The 19,060-nt window shown below is 42.7% G+C and overlaps 1 long non-coding RNA gene across 1 annotated transcript; it reads left to right on the top strand.

Moving 5' to 3' along the window:
• Nucleotides 1-10,081: 10,081 nt before the first annotated feature.
• Nucleotides 10,082-13,366, top strand: LOC114813228. Its single transcript, XR_003760902.2, has 2 exons — nt 10,082-10,287; nt 13,249-13,366. It is a non-coding gene; the product is annotated as an uncharacterized LOC114813228 (long non-coding RNA).
• The last annotated feature ends 5,694 nt before the right edge of the window (nt 13,367-19,060 follow it).

The following is a 19,060-nucleotide window of genomic DNA, read 5'->3' as shown; positions in this document are numbered from 1 at the left end:
GTACCAGAAAGTGTATCAAGTGCTGAGATAAATACTCGCTAATCAGGTGTGCAGAATCCCTGTCCCACAAGGAGCTCACAACCTTAATCCTCATTTTACAGATGAGATAACTGAGGCATGGAGAAGTTGTGTCTTGCTCAAGCTCACACAGCAGACAAGTGGTGAAGACACTGACACAGGCTCTGACTCTCCAGGTCTGCTGCTTCTCAAGGTCAACTACATATCAGGGTTTGTTAGTGCTTAGCAAATACCACAATTACTATCATTAATGAACTCCTGTTCCTTTTTTCTGTATTTTCCCTCTAGCACAAATTATACCTCTGGGTTTGTGAAAGGCTTGCTATTTTTGGTTCTGGACAGGGGAAATCCACAGGCTGGTCTCAGTTCTAAAACGAATTTGCTGTCAGTTTTGTGTCAGTGCTTGGGGCATAGTCAAGCAACTAGTGATAAATTTACTTGCAGAGGATGCCAAGAGCATACAGTGTAAGATTCTGTTACTATTCTAGAAAAGGGAAGTGTAACAATCTTAGGGTTCCATAACCCACAGACAACTAGAGACTCCTCTAGACTGTAAGTTCTTCGTGGGCAGGAACATGTCTACCAACTCTATTATACTGTACTCTCCCAAGCACTTGGTATAGTGCTCTGCACAGTGTAAGTGTTCAATAGAGAAGCAGCGTGGCCTAATGGATAGATATGAGTCTGGGAGTCAGAAGGACCTGGGCTCTAATCCTGGCTCTGACACTTGTCAGCTGTGTGACCTCAAGCAAGTGACTTCACTTCTCTGTGCTTCAGTTCCCTTATCTGTAAAATGTGGATTAAGACTGTGAGCCCCACATGTGTCCAAGATGTTTAGCTTGTATCTACCCCAGAGTTTAGTACAGTGCCTAGCACACTGTAAGTGCTTAACAAATGTCATTAAAAATAAAATTAAAATACAACTGATTGATATTTATGAATGAGAAATAATTCTAACCTGAATATATAGCCCTAGATGGAAGATGTCCACCAGCAAAGGTACAGATGACTTTTACCCCTTCAGTCCAGTTAGGCTGTTTCCAAATTCCCAATCAGTTAACACAATGCCATGTAAGAGATTGTCTCTATATAAACTTCACTACAGGAAAGTTTATGTATTTTATTGCTTTCAGGACTAGAGGGAATTCAGGACAAATCCCCACCGTAGATTTCTGGATAATTCATTCAAAAATGAGCTTCCTCTGAATTATGGGCATCTGGACTAAGAATATAACCATTTCAACTAAATGTTCACCTGAAAGAGGCATTAGAGAAATATATTTTTCCAATTATTTTTTGTGGTTCTAAAGTACAACCTAATCATTAAATTCTAACAGAAAGATGAGAACAGTAACCACCCCAGCTCTTAGTACAGTGACTGACACCGAGTAAGAGCTTAGCAAATACCATTTAAAAAAAAGATGTGGGAGATGAAACAGACAAGGAAGAGGGTTGGAGAAGTGATGAGAGGAGTGTTTGAACCTGGATCAAAGGACGGGTGGGCTGGAAAAACCCTTAGCAGGAAACTACGGGTCAATGAAGATGCAGAAGGGGTTCTGAACTGACTGCTTTTGACGTTGAGATGAGATTTGCGTTTTCCTACCTTGTAACTCTTGTATCAATCATGTTTGTTTACCTGTGGATTTTGGCAGATTCCTCAGGCAACTTCATGACATTACCTAGAAGCAAGAGCTGATGCAAGAATCACTGTTCAAGTTCTACTAATATAAAGGCCCCATCAAATGGCAGGACAAGGAAGCTATGGAAAAGAGACAGAGATTGCAGTGACAGGAACTAGGGTGGCATCCACCCCAAAAGCAGCAGGAAAAGCAACTGGAGAAAGACAACCCGTGATCCTTGGAGTGAGACTGAAAAGGTCAGTGGGAGGTACAAATAAGGAGGCTCCAGTTTCATCCTGTCTGCTGTGTGACCTTGGGCAAGTCACTTAACTTATCTGTGCCTCAGTTACCTCATCTGTAAAATGGGGATTAAGACTATGAGCCCCACATGGGACAATGTGATTACCGTGTATCTACCCCAGTGCTTAGAACAGTGCTTGTCACATAGTAAGTGCTTAACAAATACCATAATTATTATTATTTTCAGCCTCTGTGCAGCGCTTATTAATTAATTAAATCATTCATTCATTCCATAGTATATTTTGAGGACTTATGATGGACAGAGCACTGGGGGAGTGGGCAGTGGAGGACAAATTAGACAAATTCCCTGGCTCTCATTTAGGCTCACAATCCAGGAACAATAATCTTGATAATGGTGGAATTTATTAAGCACACCAAGTACTATACTAAATGCTGGGGTAGATATAAAATTGGACATAATTCCTGTCCACGTGGGGCTCACAGTCCAAGTAGGAGGAAGTAGGATTTAATCCCCATTTTACGATGAGGAAACTGAGCCACAGAGAAGTTTGTGACTCACTCAAAGTCATCCAGCAAGCAATTGGCAGAGCCCAGGTCCTCTGGGCCCATGCTTCTTCTACTAGGCCATGCTGGGGAAGAAGGGTGGCAGGGGGAGAAGGATGGGAGGGAGAGAGAGAAGAGGGCAATAGACCCACAAGGAAAGATTGACATGATAGAACAAAACCACCTGAGAGCACAGTGGTGAAAATAAAAATCAATAAAAGCTCAGGCCAATAATGTATAAAGGAGTAGTTTTCAAGTTTTTCTTTGTTGTGGCAATCCAGTCCAACAGTAACAGTCCAGAATCCAACAGTAACAGTCACAGGGTTCCAGGATTCCAAACGTTGAACTGAAATCAGAAGCTTCTCTTCCTTTCCTCCCGACCATGTCACCCCTGACTGGCATCCAAAAAAGAGAAAGTGCAGGCCCACCTCACTCTACTGCTGAAAGAGCAGTAGAAGTCAGCTGGTCTCGGGGAGATCTCTCCCCGACTCCTCTCTCTGAACCCCCTCTGGTCAGCTCGCTCCCCAACCCATCCACCGCCCTGTCTCCATCCTGACAGGAGCACAGAGCACTCGGAATTGAACCACCATGGCCAGAGGCAGCTCTGTAGTCCATGGGGTCAGGGTCATGTTTACTATTCCTATCATACTTTCCTAACCACTTACCTCAGTGCTCGGCAAGGAACTCAGTAAATACTAGTGATGGATTGATTGAAGTGGAGGGGAGGTGCCCGATAGTTGGGTCAGCATCCCCACTTCCGTTCAACCTCTTGGGAGTGAAACCCCAAGGGGAGACCCTTTCCCTCTGTCACAATATTTGGCCAGTGGTGGCTGATCATAATCCAGGGCTGTTTGCTTAGAGCATTGAGATATGCCGTTAAACCACTATGTGGAGAACCTCAGAGCAGTCAACTCTCTCCATATTGTGGTTTAGCTGCATATCTCAATGTTGCTAATTTTTGATGGTTGAATTCACAAATTGTAATTTCTGGTAGTTCTGATAATATTTTTTTCACCTAGACTAAGAAGGAGAACGTGATTAAATGATCCAGAGTCTGCAAGTTATGTTTTAAATCCTGGTCAACATGGACATTTGGTTTAAGACAGAAGTTGAGTTCAGACCATAAACCATTTTGCTGAATTTTAATTGCCAGTATCGCCAGACTGTGATAGCCGTAACCAGCATGGCCTAGTGGAAAGAGCAGGGGCCTGAGAGTCAAAGGACCTGGTTTCTAATACTGGCTCGGACTCCTGCCTGCTATGTGACCTTGGGTAAATAACTGAACTTCTCTGGGTCTCAGTTTCCTCATCTACAAAATGGAACTCCAATAACTGATCTTTCTCCCACTTAGACTGTGAGTTCCATGTGGGACATGAATGTGTCCAAAATCATTATCTTTTACCTACCCCGGTGCTTAATACAGTGTTTGGCGCATAGTAAGCACTTAATAAATACCATTATTATTGCCATTATTAAATTACTATACTGTATAGAGAGAAAATCAGTCGCCTCATAGAAAAGATATCAGAGGTTTGCACCATCAATCCCCAACTGTTCCATCCCTATTACTGTCTTTTTTATATTTTTCTCTTGCAGTCTAATTTGCACTGCCAGCAAAAGGTGGGCAGAGGAAAAAGGTAACGAAACCCTTAAGGATCAATTTTGCTACGTTTTAGTTGTGAATAAATTTAAAAAGTTGACTGTTGGTGAAGGACTATAAACAGAGAATTTCAGGTGGCTAAGGAAATTGAGACTCAAAGCAGAGTTACAAATCAGTTCCATGGCCAGTAGCCGCTTGCAGAAAAAGTTGAGTGACGTTCATAAGTATAATTTTTCCAGGAACAAATTATGCTTTGCCAAAGGATTTAGACACCAATCATATTGAAGTTTGCCTTGGTTACTTTCATTTTGGTTCTTGAGGGAGATAGACAAGAGAATAGTTTGGTTTCTTTTCCCTCAACTGCTTTTCAGCCATTTGGATAATCACTAGTATTTGCTGAAGTGACTATTGTATGCTGAGCACTCTACTAAGTGCTTGAGTTTTGTTTGTTTTTGAATGGTATGTTATGCACTTATTCTGTACCAGGCTCTGCACTAAGCACTGAGGTAGATATGAGATAATCAGTTTGGACCACAGTCATGAAACATCAGAGGATGTTTGGAGATAAAAGTAGTTATTGGCTAAAGGGAACAAATGAGGAAATATTCAAAGGCAGGGATTCGCTACCTTTTGTGCAGAAGAGCCAAATGAAAGGTATTCTTGAGTATTTGGCGCAGAAAGGGTCAATCATACAATTTAAAAACAAGAGGAAGGGGACAGGAGGAGAGGGAGAGAGAGAAGAGCTAGGAACAAGGAGAGAGACAGAGAGAGAACACACTTATTCCTAGTTTTTTTTTTCCTTTGGAAAGAAGGGAGAGTGGAACTTAAGAGTTGAAAATCACTATGCTTAGTATAATGCATCTCCTCCTCTTCCTCCCTTCTCCTCCTTGTCCCCCTCCTCCCTTGTTCTCCTCCTCCTCCTCCTTCTCACACACTGCCAATGCCATTGCTCAGAATCTAGGGCCTATGGGAGGTGAATCTTTCCTTACGGCAACTGGCATGGAGGCTGCTTTTCAATCTGGGACTTTCTTGTCCAGCATGCAAGCTCACTGTTGCTGTGCCAGGCACACAATGCCTCATGCCCATCACGGTGAATGATCTTTTTCCCTGCCCAGCATGACTGGGCAACTGCAGCACTGTGGGGCCCAGAGAAACTCCCGTTCACCCTGTCATCCAGTGAAGGTGTTGGGAACCCCACTGATAGTAGTAGTAATAATAATAACAATATAATACCAATATAATAGCATATATAACAAATAATAATAATAACTGTGATATTTGTTAAGTACTTACTATCTGCCAGGCACTATTCTAAGTTTGGAGGTAGATATAGGATAACTGGGTTGGACAAAGTCTCTGTCCCACATAGGACTCACAGTCTTAATCCCCATTTTATGAATGAGGCCCAGAGAAGTGAAATTTCTTGCCCACGGTCACACAACGGAAAAGTGGTGGAGCCAGGATTAGAACTTAGATCCTTTTGACACCCGGGCCTGTGCTTTATCCACTAGGACTCGCTGCTTCTGATCTCCAGACTGTGTGGGACCAAGCCCTACCAGCAGAGGACAAAGAGTGGAAACCCAGTCATGACTCCTCCGGGCCTATTTCTTGCTCCAGAGGGTGGGTTGGACCAGCTACTGTCCAAAGCCCTTTGAGCTAATGACGTTGCCCTCAAGATGCCAAGTCACCTGAAGGAATGAGCACTTCACAATTGCCAATCACAGTTCTGGAGTGACGCCTGGAGATAAAAGCAGCTATTGGCTAAAAAAATATGTGGAGTGAGATTCATGTCCCTGGAAGAGCAAGCAAGACGTAAGGAGGATTCGAGGGTAAGTAGCTATGGAACAGCCGATTAGACTGCGAGCCCGTCATTGGGCAGGGATTGTCTCTATCTGTTGCCGAATTGTACATTCTGAGTGCTTAGTACAGTGCTCTGCACATAGTAAGCGCTCAATAAATACTATTGAATGAATGAATGCTTCTGAGAAGCAGGGTTAGGGAAGTAGGCCAGACTTTGAGGGAGCTCGGTGAAGCCAAACACCCAAGAAAACTAAGCCAAGGAAACTCCTAAGGTTTCAGATTCAAATATTTAGGGGAAAGGGAGGTGGGTGGCCTATATCATGTTCTGAAACATATTTTTAACACCATTTTCTTTTGAATTTCAACACAAAAAGCTCATTGTTTTTCCCAACTGTCTCATATCATTATGGTTGGTTTAGGTCTTACTGTATGAGCACTAAATAAATCCTTTTTGATGGACTGAATGGATGAGATAATCTCATTAAACACAATCCTCTCTTCTTTGGTCAACAGAGAAGGGGCATATGTTTCAACTTGCTATTTAGAGGTGAATAGCTATTCAAAATATCTCCAACCAAAATAGCAACCACACTGCGATGTTTTTCAGTCTAGTGCAATCAGCTTCCTACCTGGACATCCACCTTGTACACTGTTATTTTAATCAGGTAAGGAAGTAGAATGTCTCGCATTTTAAAAGTTAAGAAAAATAATTCATACTAGTAGGGGAATAAATATCTGTGGAGGAAAGGGTACCGTTCTAGTCTAAAGTACTAAGGTACTGTGATGTCAGTTAATAGAATTTACTAAACAATTCATGATGCAGAGATCTGTACAAAGTAATTGGGAAAGTATAATAGAGTTCAAATAATAATAATAATAATGTTGGTATTTGTTAAGCGCTTACTATGTGCCGAGCACTGTTCTAAGCGCTGGGGTAGGCATAGCGGAATCAGGTTGTCTCACGTGGGGCTCACAGTCTTAATCCCCATTTTACAGATGAGGGAACTGAGGCACAGAGAAGTTAAGTGACTTGCCCACAGTCACACAGCCGACAAGTGGCAGAGCTGGGATATGAACTCATGAGCCCTGACTCCAAAGCCCGTGCTCTTTCCACTGAGCCACGCTGCTTCCGTGGCTCAGTGGAATATACAAATATACAAATATACAACCCCCTCCCTAAGGGACTTAAAATCTAGCGAGAGAAACAGACTCAAAATAATTTATAGGTAGAAGAATAGAGAATGGAAAAATGGAGAAGTAGATGAATGAGTATTTAAACAGTAGGGAAGACAAGTTGTTGGTACAGAACTGCTATGGGTGGGTGAGAGTGCATTCCTGTGTAGTTGAAAGTGGCAGATGGGAAATATGACCAAGGGGAAGAAAAACAATCAGGAAAGACCTTCTGGAAGAGATGTGATTTTTAAAAAGCTTTGTACATAGGAAGACTGAGGTCTGGTGGATTTTTTGTGGTATTTATGAAGTATTTATTATGTGCCGGGCACTGCATAAGCCCTGGGGTAGATTAAAGCTAATCAAGTTGGACACAGTCCATGACCCACGTGGGGCTCACAGTTTAAATCCCCATTTTATAGATGAGGTAACTGAGGCACAGAGAAGTTAAGTGACTTGCTCAAGGCCATGCAGCAGACAAGGGGTGCAGCCATCAGCAGAGCTAGCAACTACCAACCTGTCTGCCCTGAGAAGTGTCTCAAGACTAAGACTGCTGGTGCATTGATTGCTGTTCCAAGATGATATGATTGGCTGTGTCTGATCCCTTCCCCATCCAGGAGGAGAAGAAGAAAGAGGAGGAGGAGGAGAAGCAGCTTGATTTAGTAGGAAAAGCAGCGTGGCTTAGTGGAAAGAGCCCGGGCTTGGGAGTCAGATGTCGTGGGTTCTAATCCCGGCTCCGCCACTTGTCTGCTGGGTGATTTTGGGCAAGTCACTTAACTTCTCTGTGCCTCAGTTCCTCATCTGTTAAATGGGGATTAAGTCTGTCGGCCCCACATGGGATAAACTGATCACCTTGTATCTACCCCAGTGTTTAGAACAGTGCTTGGCACATAGTAAGCGCTTAACAAGTACCATCATTATTAACAATAATAATAATAATAATGATGGTGTTTGTTAATCACTTACTATGTACCAGGCACTGTACTAAGCGCCGGGGTGGATACAAGTAAATCGGTTTGGACACAGACCCTGTCCCACTTGGAGCTCACAGTCTCAATCACCATTTTACAGACAGGGTAACTCAGGCCCACAGAAGTGAAGTGATTTGTCCAAGGTCACACAGCAGACAAGCGGCAGAGTCAGGATTAGAACCCATGACCTTCTGACTCCCAGGACCGGGCTCTATCCACTACGCCATGCTGCTTCCCTCATTATTATTAGTAGTAGTAGTAGTAAGGAGCCTCCCATCAGGAACAATACATGAGCCTCAGTCCTGAATCCTCATGCCCAGAACCTGTGCAGAAGAATTGATTCTAGTGCTAGTTGCTTGTGCAGCAATATTTACACTTTCTCATCCCTGTTGATCCCATTCTGGCTGAAGAAGCAGGGAAGAGGGCTACACTTGCAGACCATAATGCACAGTCTTCCCCCAAGTTAGCCAGCTACAGGCAGAATTGGAATTAGAGCCCAAGTCTCCTATTCTAACAGCAGTGCTCTCGCTGGAAGAAAGGAGTATAGGAAGAATGTGTTTGACATTCCTACACAGCCATGTCTGATGTTGCCACAAGGGACTTGGAAGCTCGCGGCAAAGCCTCTGGGAACCTCTCCCAACTCAATAGGATAAAGGGATCATTGAAACTTCTTAAATTTGTCTATCTTCTAGCAGTTGCGCTACATGAGGATGACAACGCTCTAGAAGTACTCATGCAAGATGCCATCTAGATCTAGGCTCTACGAGCATCGTGGTCTATTGGATAGAGCATGGGGCTGGGAGTCAGAAGGTCATACGTTCTAATCCCTGCTCCACCACTTGTCTGCTCTGTGACCTTGGGCAAGTCACTTAACTTCTCTGTGCCGCAGTTACCTCATCTGTAAAATGGGGATTAAGACTGTGAGCCCCGCGTGGGACATGGACTGTGTCCAACCCAATTATCTTTTAACTACACCAGCGCTTAGAACAGTGCCTTGCACATAGTAAGCACTTAACAAATACCATAATTATTATTATTATTACAAGTTAATTAGGTTACACACTGCCCCTGTCCCACTTGGGGTTCACAGTTTAATTAGGAGGGTGAACAGATATTTAATCCCCATTTTAGACTTAAGGAAACTGAGGCACAGAGAAATTGAGTGACTCGCCCAAGGTCACAAAGCAGATAAGCGACAGAGCCAGGATTAAAACCCAGGTCATCTGACTCCCAGGCCTGTGCTCTTCCCACTGGGCCAGCCTGCTTCTTAGCTTTAAAGCAGTGCTTCTCTTTTCACAGCTAGTCATAAGAGGGGAATAAATGATGATGGGATTTGCTGAAGTCAGACTGTAAAAAAGGAAACAAAAGAAGAGTTTAGTTGTTTTAAGACAACTATAAAATCACAGGGGCAGCCTTGGATTGCCAGGCCACCATGAAACTGCAGTCATCCTTGCCTATATTACAGTAAACATAGCTGATATATTGCGCACTAGAAAGGCTTAGAGAAGATTGTGATAACAGAAGAGCAGTCATTACCAGATGTTGCAGATAGTAAAAGACAATTGCACAGCAAAGTACATTTTTTACATGTGTGAAGACGGGATTGTCAGTTAGCCAAAAGGCTTTAAAAAGTCACACACACCCATTTAGGGAGGGAGGGAGTTAGGGAGGCTATTTAGTTTCCATTTATAAAATGGAGATAAAATTGTGTTCCTCTATGGAAATGTTGAGATTGTGAGATAGTTTGTAAAGGACTATAGCTCCTTTGAAGACAGGATCTATATAAACCTGGTTTTACAGGACTATAGTCTCCTCTGGGCTGTCACTCCCTGATAGTAAATTCCATATCTTGGGAAGGGCCAAGATCCTTATGCTTCTCCCTGATGTCATGGAACTTGGTGTTCTATTGTTGCCATACTCAGTAGGTCAAACTGCCAAAAGACACGTTGGCCTTTTTTATTCTACTTCCTATTTCTTTGTCTATCTGTGCATGAGTGTTATAGCATACTGCCTAGGTAACAGATTTTGGTAACTGCCAACGAGGATGCAAGAGCTTACCTGAAAGCTGCTGATAGAATAATCTTCTGATCCACCAGGAAACTCTTCCAGCTCAAATGTTTGCAAGGATCACCAAAAGTCTTTGAGACAACACTGAAGAACTGCTACAGGCAGATAACTGCTTTTGACACACACCCATGACATGCAAATGATTATGAGTGCATGCCATGATACTGGAAGGGTTTCTGGCTTTCAAAATTGGTCCCAGAAAAAATACTATACTACAGCAGTGGTTGAAAGTGTGAAGGTAGGAGTGTTTGATCACAAATAACAGAACAACTGGGATGCTGACATGTGCATAATGAAATTAGATTCACAAAAACACCAAATGGTATTCAGTTTTCAGTACTGAACCATCTTATATGATGTAAGTCATAATAAATTCTAATTTCTTATTATGGGTATTTAAGCACTTACTCCATGTCAAGCACTATTTTAAGCGCTGGGGTAGGTAGGAGTTTATCTGGCTGAATACGTTGTTGGGTTTTTTTTTAATGATAACAGAGTTGGTATGCACGTTTCCTGCCCACAAGAACTTACAGTCTAGACGGGGAGACAGATATTAACATGAATAAATATATTATGGATATTTTCATAAGTGCTGTGGAGCTGAGACTGTTGTATGGTACTCTCCAGTGCTTAGTACAGTGCTCTGAACTTAATAAGTGCTCAAATACCATTGATTGTTTAATGGATAGTCTTCCACCTGTCATGGACTCTCCCAAGCGCCTACAGTGCTCCGCACCCAGTAAATGCTCAATAAATATAATTGGCTGACTGACTGAATTGCCTTATTACCAGGTCAGCATCAAGATGGTTTGACTTTGAAGGCATACCTCCTCCAAGAGGCCTTCCCTGACAAAGCCCAACGTTCTTCTGCTCCCCCTCCCTTCTGCATCGCTCTGACTTGCTCCCTTTATTCATACCCCGCCTGGCCCCAAAGCACTTCCATACATATCTGTAATTTATTTATTTATATTAATGTCTGTCTCCCCTCTAGACTGTAAGCTCGTTGTGGGTAAGGAATGTGCCTGTTCACTGTTATTATGTACTCTCCCAAGCGCTTAGTACAGTGCTGTGCACACAGTCAGTGCTCAATCAGTACAGTTGAATGAAATAATAGTCATCATTCGTTAACACTCACTGACAGAGCTAGCTGACAGAGAAACTGGGGAGCACAGATCAGGTCAATTCCCCTCACCAATTTCCTTTGGACATGTGCTCATTTATCATTCATTCATTCATTCATCCATTCATTCATCTATTTCATAAGTCAATCAGTAAACTTCCATTAAGTATCTACGGCACTCTGTGTGGCTCTAAGGGAGTTAAAAAGAATTCAGGAGCCACGTTTCCTGCTTCGGGAGCTCACAATCTAAGGTAGCAGTGTGCCTAGTGGCTACAGCATGGGTCCGAGGGTCAGAGGACCTGTTGTAACCCCAGCTCTGCCACTTGCCTGCTGTGTGACCTTGGGTAAGTCCCTAAACTTCTCTGTGCCTCCATTACTAAGGTTTTGAAGGTGGAGAGAGTAATCATTACTGCTTACATTTAAGTACTTACAATATTCAAGGATATGAAGTCCTCCCACTAGCCTGAAACTCCCTCCCACTCCATATAAATCAGACCACCACACTCCCCACCTTCAAAGCATTATTAAGATCACATCTTCTCCAAGGGACCTTCCCAGATTTAGCCCTCTTTTCCCCAGCTCCCCCTCCCTTCTGCGCTATCCATGCACTTGGATCTGTGACCTCTGGGAATTTGCTATTCAGCGCCACCCCCGCAACCCCACAGTCCTTACATACATATCTTTAAATTATATATTATGAATTACTGACTCATATTAAGGTCTATCTCCCCCTCTAGACCGTAAGCTTATTGGGGGTAGGGCATGTGACTACCATCTCTGTTCTGCTGTACTTTTCCAAGCGCTTAGTATAGCGCTCTGCATATAGTAAGAGCTCAAAAAATACCATTGATTAATTGATTGATGAATTCAGGAACAGCTTTTAGTCCACAAGTGACTCACAATACAAAAGGTGGGAGGGAGAGAGGTTAACAGGGAGCAGGGAAAGTAATGACAGAAACATAGGGAAAGAAATAACGGGAAGTGGAGCAAGCAGCTATTCATCAACAACAACCAAAACAGCAAGCTATCATTGCAGGGAGGAAATAGCCCACAGCTTTCTCCTTGCTCCTGTCAGGATTACCATAGATCTATGTGTCACCAATGGATCGCACCCCGAAGTTCCTATATTTCAGAGAGTAACTTTGGGGTGAGATCTGTTGGTGACCTTAAGATCTAAGGTAGTTTTCTGCAGATGGCAGTTGGTTTCTCCTGACCTGGCTACAGTCTGCTTCAATAGAAAAGAAAGAAAGAAATGTGTGGGGAAGGGAAGGACCAGGAAAGAAAAAGTCAAAGAGTAGAAGCAAGAGAAGAAACACTGCTCCAAAAGAAATCCCCTTTCCAGGTAGAAGGCAATCTCAGAGATAGCACAGCCACCTCCACCAGGATTAAATTAATAAGGCATTGTGAAGCACTGATTGGAAAGCAGAAAGCAGCAGGGACACTAAGGGAGAACCATTATAACACTTTTTATCTGTTTCTCCGGCTGGCTCTTTGGATTGGGTGAGTGTTGAGTCTCTGCTTTTTTTAAGAAGAAGGCTCAAAAAAAAAACAACCATTGAATTCAGAAAAGCCAGAACCAAACACCTCATCTTCTTTCTAGATGGTTCTTCAGAACCAAACTATCTTGATGTTGATCTGGTAATAAGGCAATTCAGTCAGTCAATTATATTTTTGAACATTTATTGGGTGCATAGGGAGAGTCCCTGATGGGTAGAAGCCAATCCATCCATCAATGGTATTTGAGCACTTATTATGTTCAGGGCACTGTACTAAGCACTTGAGAGAGTACCATACAACAGTTTCAGCCCCACAGCACTTATGAACATATTCATAATGTATTTATTTATGTCTCCCCCTCTAGACTGTAAGTTCTTGTGGGCAGGGAACAGGTTTACCACCTCTGTTATATTGTACTCCCCCAAGCACTTAGCACAGTGTTCTGCACACAATAAGCACTCAATAAATACAATTGATTGATTCTTGTTTATTCCTTAAGAATGCTTACAACTGAAATAAAGCTATTATAGTGAATTTCAGATATCTTAATTGTTAGTATTTTCTCTTAAATTTTCAATCTAGGACACTATAGAAGTACTTCAGAAGATTGTGGAAGATGGAGAAAGTTGGAAAACAAAATAGAAGAGAAAACTGGAGGACTGAAAAGAGAAAGTAATAATAATTATGGTAATAATTATGGTATTTGTTAAGAACTTACTATGTTCCAGGCACGGTTCTAAGCGCTGGGGTAGATACAAGATAATAGAAATGGACATGGTCCTTGTCCCACATAAGCTCACAATCTTAATCCCCATTTTACAGATGAGGGACCTGAGGCACAGAGACGTTAAGTGACTTGCTCAAGGTCACACAGCACACAAGTGGCGGAGTAGGAATTAGAACACATGACCTTCTCTCAGACCCATGTTCTATCCATCAGGCCTCCCCACCTTTTATATTGTAAGTCACTTGTAGACCAAAAGCTGCTCCTGAATTCAATCAGTCGATCAATCATTGGTATTTATCAAGTGCTTTCTATGTGCAGAGCTCTATCCACTAGGCGATACTGCTTCTCCAATAAAAGAGAAGAAAAAAGAAGTCTGGAAAGAAAAGAAATTAAATCCTTTGCATCTCCAGATTTATGGTAAAATCCTTTGCTTCATTTTACTTAATAGGATGTTTACTGCCTTCAGTTGCCCAAAATATGAGAAATTTCACCCAGTTCCCACTCCTTCTCTAGGAATTATGCAGAATTCACTCTGTTTTGATTGAAGAGGAAAGTGTGAGGGTAGTTAATCAATCAGTGGTATTTATTGAGTGCTTACTGCGTGCAGAGTACTGTACTAGGTCATTGGTAGGGTAAAATAGAATTACCCTATCCTCAAAGAATTTACAGTCTAGCAAGGGAGTTAGACAGAAATGTAATTTCCAGATAAAGGAAGAAAATGGGAAAAAATGGGTATGTAGATAAATAAGTGCTTAAACAGTAGATGTCTGACAATTCAGTAGAATTTTTTTCAGAGCTAATTGCAAATTAATCATTGCCACAGAAAGTACCTAATGGTTTCCTGGACCACTTCACTAGGCCCTAGGCACTGTCACTACACTAGGTACATGATTTGCATCGATTATGCATCTGGCTGTATATCCCTTAAAATCTTTGATTGCCACCCCAACCCCACAACATTTATGTACATATCCTTCTACTCTATTTCTCCTAACTGAATCAAATAGAAAACTAAGCAAAGCTAAACAATAATGGACAGCAAACCCCACAGTACAGGCAGGTTATGTTCCTTGAGAGTATGGCTGTATTATGAACAGCTCCAAAGATACAACAGATCAGTAACTGGTGCTTGGGAGGTGTCATGTCCTTCACCAACCTCTCTCACTAGCAAAGACTGTGGAAGGACCAGAGTGTGTCAGTGGGACACTCAGTTAAACAATAAATAATAATGTTGGTATTTGTTAAGCGCTTACTATGTGCCGAGCACTGTTCTAAGCACTGGGGTAGACATAGGGGAATCAGGCTGTCCCACGTGGGGCTCACAGTCTTAATCCCCATTTTACAGATGAGGGAACTGAGGCACAGAGAAGTTAAGTGACTTGCCCACAGTCACACAGCCGACAAGTGGCAGAGCTGGGATTCGAACTCATGAGCCCTGACTCCAAAGCCCATGCTCTTTCCACTGAGCCACACTGCTTCTCCGAAAATGAAGCCACTGTGAAGCCACTGTGTTCCTGAGCTATGCTGTTGCCTCCAAGAAACAATAATAATAATGATGGTACTTGTTAAGCACTTACTATGTGTCTAGCACTGTCTAAGACTGGGGTAGGTACAAAGTAATCAGGTTGGATATAGTCCCTATTCCACATGGGGCTCAAAGTCTTAATCCCCTTTTTACAGATGAGGGAACTGAGGTACAAAGAAGTCAACTGACTTGCCCAAGGTCACAGAGCAGACAAGTGGTGGAGCTGGGATTAGAACCCAGGATCTTCTGACTCCCAGGCCCAGGCTCTAGGAAATCAAGCTGGAGGGAGAGAGGAGGGGTCAGCTCTAATCATCACCACTGTAACCATTTCTCAATCATTTAATAATATTGATTGAGCACTTACTGTGTGCCGGGTGCTTTATTAAGCGCTTGGGAGAATACAATATAACACATGCTCCCTGCTCACAAGAAGCTTACAGTCTAGAGTCTCACTCTAATCTCTCCTTACCTTTGTACCTCATGAGAGTTGAGTGGAGGGAAAAGCCTTAAAAAAGTCTATTGCCTGTCCTGGTTATTTAAAAGCTTCACTACTTCCAGAAGATAAATTAACATGGAGAACTTGCATGCAAAGTTGTCTCTTTCTCTCTGTGCTGGGTGACAGCTTTTTAGGGCAAAGAGAAGCAGGTCTTGTCCTTGTAAGGAGCAAAGACATCTTGAGAGAGTGAATCCAAGCAGTCTGAACTTAGCCTACTAAAAATGACATCATTCCATTATCAACAAAATGGTCAAATCTAACATCTGTCTTCGTTACTTATCAAATACGATTGAATGAATCAAAGAAAACACATGACTATCCTGCTTTCTCCAGGCTGGACAGTAAAAGAGAGTAATACTACTACTATTACTACTAATAATAATAAATAGGTAAGTGCTTACTGTGCTTGCTGAAGTTAAGTGCTAGGGTACATACAAGATAATCAGGTTGGACACGTTCCTGTCCCATATGGGACTATCAGACTGAAAGAAAGAGAGAACAGGTATTTAATCCCTATTTTCTCTTGAGAAAATTGGCACCAAGAAGCCACATGACTTTCTCCAAGGTCTCAGCTGGCAAGTGGTAAAACAAGCAATAGAACCTAAGTCTCTTTACTCCCAGGCCTATTGTCTTTCCAATAGGCTACACTACTTCTTGTGGAGAAATAAGCTCTTCCTCAAACATTGCCAAGACAGGAGGCTGTTGCTCCCTCTCAAATTCTTCCCCTTTGGACCCTCATTAACTAATAATAAAAAGTAATAATAACAATATTTGTTGCACTTGGGTTTGCTCTTCACTTCATCTCCCTGCCTCTGAGGCATTCTGTAACAAGCACTAATCCAGCTTCTCAGAGAGATCACTCTTGCACTCATTCCGCAATGGACTCTTCTCCTTCCTGTTTCCTTTACCCATGTACACTGTTGGATTATCGGGAGATGAGAGAAGAGTCTGGGAAACTCAGCTCCAGGTTAATTTGAACCAGAGAGGTGGAGGACTCAAAGAAACTGGAAATAGCAAGGTAAAAAAAAAAGAAATTATTCAAGTAGCAGTTCTAACTTTTAGATTGAATATCTTATTATGATTGAAAAGTTAGGGTTCCTGGTGTTTTGTATTTCACATCTTGCACCCCGTTTCTTTATTTAACACTTAATGGTGCTTATTGAGTGCTGGGGGGCATGGGTTCGATCAGGTAGGCGGGAGGCCAGGGGGTGGACCGCTCTGAGGAAGATCCAGAAGGAGCTGCTCACTCCCAGCCCAGTATTCAGTGAGGACCAAAGGAGAGGTGGCGCGCCTCCTTTTGTACCTTTTTCTTCCTCTCCCATCCCTCTTCTTCCTCTCCCATTCTCCTGAAGCCCCACCTCCTCCAACCACCATCCCCAGCTTCACCCCCCTGCTCAAAATTAAAAGTTGGCACCCCAGACCCTGACTTTCCCTCCTCAGAGGGAAAGATTCTCAGATTCTGCCTGTTTCTGGCCCTCTGTGCTGCCCTTTAGTCATAGTCCAACCTGTATCCTAAAGGCTTGTGCCCTCTGGGGACCAAACTGGACCCTGATTCCAGCACCTGCTTTCTGAGCCTCTACCCTCAGCCATATCCTGCATCCTTGCCTAGTTTCCCACCCAGGCTCCAGTTCCAACTCCTCTGGAGACAAAAGGAAGTGCTTTTCTTATGGCCAAACTCACTTTCTGGGTCCAGAGGAAACGGCTGCCTGATTAACATGAACAAATGCCATCCATGAAGGGTCAGGCTGCACTTTTCTGGGGGAGAAGTGAAAAGCAGAGCCTTTTTTTTCCCACAACCTTCTGCATTGCCCTTGTACTTTCATTTGTAATCATTATTCACCCCACTCTCAATCCCACAGTACTTACATACATCTCTAAAATTTACTTATCTGTATTAGTGCCTGCCTTCCCCTCTAGACTGTAAACTAGAGGCAGCTTTTGGGCCTGGAACATGTCTACCAATTCTATTATCAACAACTCTATTATACGATACTCTCTCAAGTGCCTAGTAAAGTGTTCTGCACACAGCAAGCACTCAGGAAACATGATTGATTGATTGATTTAGGCTGTGTCTTCACCCCTCCCTCCCTAATGACATCATCCCTGAAGCCCACCCCTGAAACACTGCCCAGTGGTCAGGTATTCCGAGAATTTCCCTGTTCTGCACCCACTGGAAGAAATAAATGCAAAAAATGTAAATCACAAGTACCAGTCTAGTCAATTACTTTTAATAAAATTTAAAACAGATTTGTTTTTTGCATAAAAATTTTGAGAATGCTTACTGAAAACAGAAAGTACAAGGACATTCTCCAGCTGTTTTTTTCTCAGAGACCTGGGAAGTTCTTACTCTGGTAAAAGCCAAACAATGGCTAGTTTACAGAATTTCATAAATCATAGGCAAAACAAAATTGCTTGCAATAAAAACCACAAATGATAAAGATAAAGGTCAGACTGTAATCTGGCAATATTTCACTATACAGGTTCTTTTGATTCTCAACAAAATGTTCAAAAGAAGTATTATTATGGATTATGACAGAGAATATCCTCATTCTTACCCGACGAAGTGAGCTGTGGATGTTTCTTCTTTCAGAACCTCTGGAATTTATCCCATCACCCTAGTGGTGCCTAAATCAATAGCTCCTCCACGCATCGTCAGTGCCTCTCATCAAACTGATCCAACAATAGTATTTATTGAGTGCATACTCAGTGCAGAACATGTACTAAGCACTTGGGAGAGTACAATAGAGTTAGTAGCTTACAAACAATAGAGTTAGTAACTTACAATCTAGTGGGGTACGCAGTCACTAAAATAAATTACAGATAGGAGAAAGCAATAGAGTGTAAAGATGTGTACACAGAAGGAACTATTGAAGGCGGCTAGTGCACCTGGGTCTACATCAGTCAATCAATGGTATTTATTGAGTACTTACTATGTGCAGAGGCACTGTACTAAGCGCTTGGAAGAGTACAATACAACAGAATTAGCAGACACACTCCCTGCCCATAAAGAGCTTACAGCCTCAGTAAATCCTTCTATTTAACTTTTAACTTCCTCTTACCTGCTGAGAACCCTGGAGATAACCCATAACACCTTTTTCCTAGCCAGGTTATTTAGCCCTGCCCGATCTAAGGTAAATACGCTTACCCACAATATTCCTCACAGCTTTTTGTCCTCCAAACTCAGGGCTTCGTTTCCCCATGCCCCATCCTTTATTCTATTTTTATTCTTTTAGCTGATTTTTTTTTTAACAGCCCAACACTGGTGGGGGAACCTCATGGTCCTGCAGCCACCCTCCCAGCATACATGGCTTGTGGGCCTTATTGTCCAGGCTGAAAAGCCAAGGACCAGGCCCAGACCAGCTGGGGTGGGCAGAGGCGGATGGCCACAGCTGCTGGGGAGAGCAGACACCCCCAGTGGAGAAGCAAATGAGAAGGAGCTGGGATCTAATCCTGGCTCCACCACTTGTCTGCTGAGTGACTTAGGATAAGTCACTTCACTTCTCTGGGCCTCAGTTACCTCAGTTGTAAAATGGGGATTAAGATGTGATCCCCATGTGGGACAGGGACTGTGTCCAACCTGATTAGCTGGTATCTACCCCAGCACTTAGTTTGGTGCCTGGCACATAGTAAGTGCTGAACAAATACA

This window comes from Ornithorhynchus anatinus, chromosome 7, assembly GCF_004115215.2.
Source record: "Ornithorhynchus anatinus isolate Pmale09 chromosome 7, mOrnAna1.pri.v4, whole genome shotgun sequence".
Lineage (NCBI taxonomy): Eukaryota > Metazoa > Chordata > Mammalia > Monotremata > Ornithorhynchidae > Ornithorhynchus > Ornithorhynchus anatinus.
The sequence above is the reverse complement of the archived record's forward strand: the minus strand, read 5'-3'. Positions and strand labels throughout refer to the sequence as shown.